The sequence below is a fragment of the Anser anser genome, assembly GCF_964211835.1.
Source record: "Anser anser genome assembly, chromosome: 1".
Classification (NCBI taxonomy): domain Eukaryota; kingdom Metazoa; phylum Chordata; class Aves; order Anseriformes; family Anatidae; genus Anser; species Anser anser.
The window spans coordinates 32,055,002-32,062,209 of NC_139720.1; the positions used below are offsets into that span (position 1 = coordinate 32,055,002).

General features: G+C 36.8%; 1 long non-coding RNA gene across 1 annotated transcript; it reads right to left on the reverse strand.

Moving 5' to 3' along the window:
* Window positions 1-1,156: 1,156 nt before the first annotated feature.
* LOC310896903 lies at window positions 1,157-6,495 on the reverse strand. The gene is made up of 3 exons (XR_014581909.1): window positions 6,465-6,495; window positions 3,365-3,419; window positions 1,157-2,322 (listed from the first exon to the last, which is right to left on the reverse strand). It is a non-coding gene; the product is annotated as an uncharacterized lncRNA (long non-coding RNA).
* Between the last annotated feature and the right edge of the window lie 713 nt (window positions 6,496-7,208).

Consider the following 7,208-nt stretch of genomic DNA (forward strand, 5'->3'; position numbering starts at 1 on the left):
CTGTCACCATTGGTATGACAAAAGCTTGTGCCAGTCTCAGAAAGAAGGTACCAGTCCAGTTCCACTGGCCTCACAGGTCCAATTACCTCATGGATTATGAGGGCTTCACTCTGCTTCTTGTTTCTATCTTCTAGCTCAGGGGTCTGGGTACTCAGAGAACTGGTCCTACTACTAAAGGCAACGAAGGCATTAAGTACATCAACTCTTTCCTCATCTCCTGTCACTATCTTTCCCCATCCTAATAAAGGATGGAGATTCTGCTTAGTCCTCATTTTCTGGTTTATGTATTTATAAAAATATTTGGTTTTGTAATGGCATTAGCCAGATTGAGCTCCAGCTGGGCTTTGGCCCTTCTAATTTTCTCCCTGCACAGCCTCACATCTTTGTAGTTCTCCTGAGTGTCCTGCCCCTTCTTCCAAAAGTCATAAACCCTCTTTTTCTTCCTGAGCTCTAGCCATTATTTCTAGCGTTGAGGATTAATTTCCAATCATATCATAGTCCATCCAGGATTTAGTAACAAAAATAAATTAGTCAGTGCCATCTCACAAACTCTCACCTAGGGTTTAATTCCTTCTTAAACAAGAGTGCAAAGACCCAAGCAGAAAATCTCCAGAGCCCTCCTGCAGCCACCATCCTCAGACGTTTCTCAAGCTATGATGTAAAGGTCTTGTGCTTGGGGTGGATAAACCCCTGCCTCTACAAGGTTCATACAGCCATATTCCTCCTGCAGGAGAATTGAAGCTCTTCATGCTACTCATCTACCATTCAGTCTGTTTCAATATGAAAGAATACACTCGAGGGGTCATTGTCATCTTCTCATATCCAGTAACTTTTAAGGGCCATTATAAGGAAACATCCTTTTACCCAAGTCAGTCATCTATTCTCAACAAATACACACAGCTAACTCTTCTTTTGAAGGCAAAACCTTTCTGCTGGTGGTAAATTGTCTGTGAAGACAATTGTCACAGAATTGCCTGTGAATTGTCTGTTACCTTCAAATAGCCAACAGTTCAGTCCTTTAGCAATCAAGCAATAGTTGCTGACCTGTTGGTTTGTTTTCCTGCTGTACAGAACTCTGCAGATTCCTAAGTTATGTGCCATAGCGCAACTCTGGACCTTGGAAGAAGTGTTACACCTTTGATGTAACCAGGGTGAGTTTAATATAAAAAACAATGCTATGTATTTTTTTTTTTTAATTTCATGATAATAAGACATTTAGAAATATCTTTGATAACTAAACCACTAAACCAAAAACTGGAAAAACATGTCTAATCTGAAAAAAATAAGGAATGTGGAATGAAGAGAAGTTTATTCACCATCTCTCTCATTCTCAGGCCAGGCTACTCAAGAGGTGCTTCTAATTTTTCGTGCCTCCAGATTCTTCAAATTTTCTGGATACCCAAAGTATTTCAGTGGTAAAATGTCCACCACTGCCTGTGATTAATTGGAAGATGCGTGGCTAGAGTTGTTGACCCATTCATGCACCTCGGGTTTCCATATGATGCTTCACAGTAGAAATAAAATGCATACACTGAAAATAGTTAAACTTGCTAATATCATCTGCTTAGCAGTTTACATATTAAACTCTTAGATATTGTATGTTATTTTCTATACAAATTAAACACAGTACAGACATCAAGGGTCTACAGTGAAGTATAAGCTAAATGTCAAATGGGAAATTATTAAAGAAGAAAAGATGGGCATTAATAACAGAATTCAATATTGCATAACTAACTAGCTGAAGGAGAGGTGACACAGCTTTTAATGAAATATGCACTACTGGGCTGGAGGGAATTTCATTCATAATCAAGGCACAGGAAGAACCAGGACTCTGCCAAAATTTGCTGAGGCATTCTTTGCCGAAAAGTTCCAGAGTGCAGTGCCATAGTGCAGGGACTGTGTAACCTTGAAGATTTGATTAATAGAGGGAATTTAATAATAGGAATGAAAGGCCATGCCTGTAAAGATATTCTATTACCAAAAAAAAAAAAAAAGTTTCTGTTAAAAGCTTGGAGCACTCCTATTAGAATAAGACAGAAAAAGAATGACCTGGGTATACTAGGTAAACACATGTTCACTGTGATGTGCTAATATACTATGGCCATGAAGAGACACAAAAGGAATCTAAGGATACATCAACATTTCCAGCACAGCCAAGCTCCAGGAAGGGAGGTACATCCCACAGGGCTCACCAGTGTGGTAGGGACTGCAAAGGTGAGCGAGATACAGAAAGTCCACCTTCAGATAGGTTGTGAAGAAGTCTGGCCATGGCAATCCACTGTTGAAAGGCTGAGAGATGACATGACTTCTTTGTAAATCCTTCTGAGAAAAACAAGAATTATTTACATACATCATTGAATAAAAGCAGCAGTGGTAATAAACATCTCAGCTATTTTTAAGATGCAATGATCAGCTCCACAGTAGGAATATTCAGAATTTTGGAAGGTCAGTGATGACAGGGTCTTATGCTCAACACCAAATGCTCATCTGACTCCTCTGCCCCTTGTTCTGTACATCATAGTACATCCTTATGATTGCCGTCTCTTTTTGCCTTCACTCTTGTTGTTCTCGGAGCACTGTGAAGAACAAATCCTGTCCTCAAATTCAGTGCTGAGATAGTTTTTAGGATTGGATCAGGAGCATGGAACTCACTTGGTGCATCTCCATTAATATTTAGCTGAGATCAGGAACATATTTTTGAAGTGAATCTCACAATTGCCCTCACTTAAGTATGCTTAATTTTGTGGTGCTAACACACACAAACGTGGACAGGATTTATTTGAGATGAAACGAGATCTGAGGATGCACTTCAGAAATACACCTACTGTTCTCCAACCGTTAATCAGCATTCAGTCCTCCAGACTTGAAGAATCTGATCCAAACAACTCTTCAGTAAAAACACAAAACGTGGATGCACGGTCTGCAGCACCAACTGATTTGCTTTGTAGATCTATTCCTATTGTGCCACTGTACTTTTTTATGTAAAGAAGGCTGTTATATTCTTATGAGACAAAATTGACTATGTCCCTCGGAACATGAAATCAATGTAAAACAAATTTCTTTGGGGTTTTTCTTAGTGGTTCTTTGCTATGCCTGCTCTAACTGTCCAGCAAAGTATTAATCAAAGTACCTACTATCAACCCAACTGAAAATTGTTCTTTTCATTTTCTTCCCTGGGAAGAGTTTAGATAAGAAAGCCTGATGCAGCATGTAAACATGGACTCCATGGGAACAGACTTTTCTCAAATGCTTTTCAAAATCCTTCTCTGGAAACCTCAAGGTCATATGTGAATTTCAGGTCAGTTTGCAGTCTAGCCTGAGTTCATGTTCACAGATCTGCTGGTTTGATCTACAAAGCTCTTACCAGACAATGTTGTCTGCTTTCTGTCGTTTCCCACTTCTGTTCTAACAGTCCTCCTCTTGGAAGAAGAAGAAGGAAAAAAAAAAGAAAAAGACCATTTTGTTTTATATTTTATTGGCTTTGAAATTTCAGAGATCTCCCCAGCATCAGATGGTTTCTGACTGCAGGCTCTGATCCTCCAACTGATACAGTCTAAAATTAGGCTGAATTCTATAAAACACAAAATGGGCAAATGTATTTACCCTGGGTCATTTGCTATTTCTGCCTGATGCTGTGGAATCTCCAACAGATGACTGCACAGTATGTATTGCTGAATTATGCTGATAACAGATGAATTTTAGGGTAGTGGCTGCCTTAAGCAAACTATATCTTGCTATTGTGAGTTTAATATTACAACTATTTTGTCACCTTTCTGCGTTTCATCTGCTTATTTTAAAAACAGCAGTATTTGTTTGCAATGGCACTGTAATGCCCTCATAATCTTAAACCACAATGCCAATAAACCACCACTGACATTGTAATGGCTCACATTACCATATCATTATAGATGTAAAAGTCAGTCCCATACACTTCCTACAACATCAGTATTGGTGAGGAAGCCATTAAGATGTCAGTGGTAGAGCAGAGAATCACCATTATGAGCTTAGTCAAGATAATAAAACATTGCTAAAGGTAGCTACAGGGCCATGATCAGCAGCTGTTTCCAAATATAAACCTCTCAGCAGTTTAAAAATAAATTTTAAATTAGCCAAATGCTGGAATCTACATTAAGAACTGATGTTAATGTCAGCAAAAACAGTCCTATTTACGACTGTCAGAGGTTGGAGTTTTCTTTAATGCTTATTGTGAAAACACATCTTTTAAAAAGGTATTTCAGTATACTTAAATTTTAAATCACTGGAAAATTATGGGGCAGAAATTTTACCCTTACTTTAGCTGTGTAAGTCTTGTTCTTTGTTGACAACAATGGAAATGCCCTGCTTAAACTGCAAACACACCCCGGGTGTATACATCATGATTTCATCTACTGTAACTAAATCCAATGGTGAAATACTCTGCACATAGGAATTTATATTCCAGAGCATATACAATTGGTATTATTCAAGCCTTTCATTGCCATTAGTATAATTCATAGTAATATCAGATTAATCTTTCGCATCTGATTTTTTAAAGCAATACAATACAAAGGAGATTAATGAAAAGCAGTTAATTGAGATTCTAGCAAAGGGAGAATTTACTTTAATTTGGAAAGTATAGAGGATTGCAATTGGAAAGCACAAATGGGAGTAAGAGAACATAATGCACAGCAGCCCAAGTACAATAAAATAAGAGCATTCACTGCAATAGCAGCTTACATTTATTGACATAGCATTCATGAATGTGTTAAGATTGTGTTATATGATCATCATCATCATCCTTTTGTAATTCTTAATATCTTGTGAATAAAAATCAGAGGTGACTCTTAAGTGAATTTTAACCATCGTAAAATTCAGATAATACATTAAAAAGCATTACTGGAGGCTTTATTAACTAGTCTTTGGGAACAGGCAGTGGAGCCCTCACCTGTATTGTTAAGCCTGTATTGAAGCAGGAGACCTTGATTTCACTGATATCTCCTAGATGGGTATTTGACAGGGCAAGGGGGTTCTTGAAATTGAGAGTATGCAAAAGAACATGTGTGGAGTATGATTAATAAAAAACGATCACAGCCAAACCAAGGTACATTCAGAAAAGGTTACGTTGTTAAATGGGGAATTTGATGAGTTAAATTTTTAGCCTCTGTGAAAATTCTGAAAAAAAAAAAAAAAAAAAAAATGGAAACTGTGTTGAAAATACTTTTTTTTTTTTCCAAAAGATTTCTCCTAAGATCATGGTGAAACTAATGTTACCAGTTTTCAAATTTGCTTTTTCAAAATTGTCTAATGGGATTGGTCAGTTCTTCAGTGATAAGGCAAGTCTGGGAGGAAGGTGAAAGTAACAGAGGTAGTTTTGACTCAGGTAATGTGATTTTTATGTTTTATTGAAGCATGTCTTAACTATTGTTTTCAACATAATTTATACTCTATGCAGATAAATATAGTCCTCTTCAGATTCATGAAAGTTATGACTCTAACTTGGGATATTAGAATAGAATATGATGGTCTTTGATTATGCCTATATATATATGCCCATATAACCTGTGCATATATATAGTCATATGTTTTGCTGGATGTACATTCAGAAAAAAAGGCAAAACAGAGATCAGGAATAATTATTTGGCTGTAAGAAGAGCAAGAGTTCTATTGGTCTGGACATTTAAATGCACTACTTTATTTTTATTTTCTTGGAAATAAAAATAAAATAAGAGTTAACATAAGATGCTCAAAGTAGTTTCCACATACATTATTCTCTCTTAACACCAAGCATGTAAAACATTAACACTACTGAATTAAGAAGTTTCTTATTCCAAGCAGTCCCATCACTGGAGATATTTCAGTATATGTTATTCCTCCTTCAGTCAGAGATCTTCTTTATGAACATAGTCCTTTACATACTGGAATGTGATGGGAATTTAGCAAAAGAAAGTCAAACAGATCCAAATACAGGGTCTGACTCTTCCATGTCATCCACCAAAAGATAAAATATTTTGAGACTTTCCATCATTACCTGTTTTGCAAATAGCATAAGACTTAACGACAGGAAGACCAGCTTTCTGCATATAACAGGCATTAAATATATATATATATATATTTAAAAATTGCCTTCTCTGATGGATAGTCTTAGGAAATACAGGTATTATTTTAAGAGTTCATTAAATCTGAGACAATTCCAAAAATATGAAGAACATTTTTTACTTCTTTGACAGGCGGAAGCCTCTTTGTAAAGAGGCTGTTTTCTAAAGTATACTAAATTTTATGTACGGTTATAATAGCCTACCTGGTATCTCTTAGAAAGTTCTGGCATAATTTTTCACCCATCTTTCATTGGATGCTTGAATGCTCAGGAAATATGCCCACAAAGCTCCAGCACTTGGATAACTGTGGTCATTTCCCAAACTAATTAAAACCATTTAGGACTTTCCAGGAGACATGATAAAGTTTGGAGAATGTGTTTGTTAACTTACCCAGCTTTGCTAATTCAGGAGCAGTACAGCAGTACAGCATCCTTCTGTTTATGATGTCTTGGGATGAAGGTTTCTGGGGGTCAGTAACAGGCTTAGTTCAGAAGAGAGAACTGAAACAAATCTTGGAAGAAAAATTAGTATAGCCAAGTAAGGTTACAACAACAGTACAGAGCACCAAACACATCTCTGATTCTGTTGCTAGCATCCATCCTGTAATGTCACCCCTCCCCTCCTAAAATGTCTTTATAGCTTTTTTTCTTTTTTTAACTATGTAGAATTTCCCAGCTCTTTCACTCTTCAAATATTGTCAGCTAGTGCTAGCCAGACTTCACAGTTAATTGTATTCTAATTTACCCAATTAGTCCCCTATTCCCACAAAGACTTACACATGTGGTTAATTTAAAGTTTAGCACAAGTGTGAAACTCATCTGTGCCTGAGCTTGTCTGCTTCTAATGAGTGAAAAACCAAATGCTTTTCTTCCTCAAATCCCTCCTCGAGAGCCACAGCTTTCTCTTAGTCTTTCATCATTAATCTCAGCTCTAGCGTTATGCACTATCTCACCCATGCCCGATTATTAAACATAATAAAACAAAGTGAAAAATAAATCCAAAATAAAAGCCAAAGGGAGTCAAATTACCTGATGACCGTGCTTTGTAAACAATGTCTCTTTCAAGAAACAAATTCACTTTCTTTTGCTTTCTGTCATTTCCTTTCCTCTTTCACCTTCTATCTGACCCTTCTTA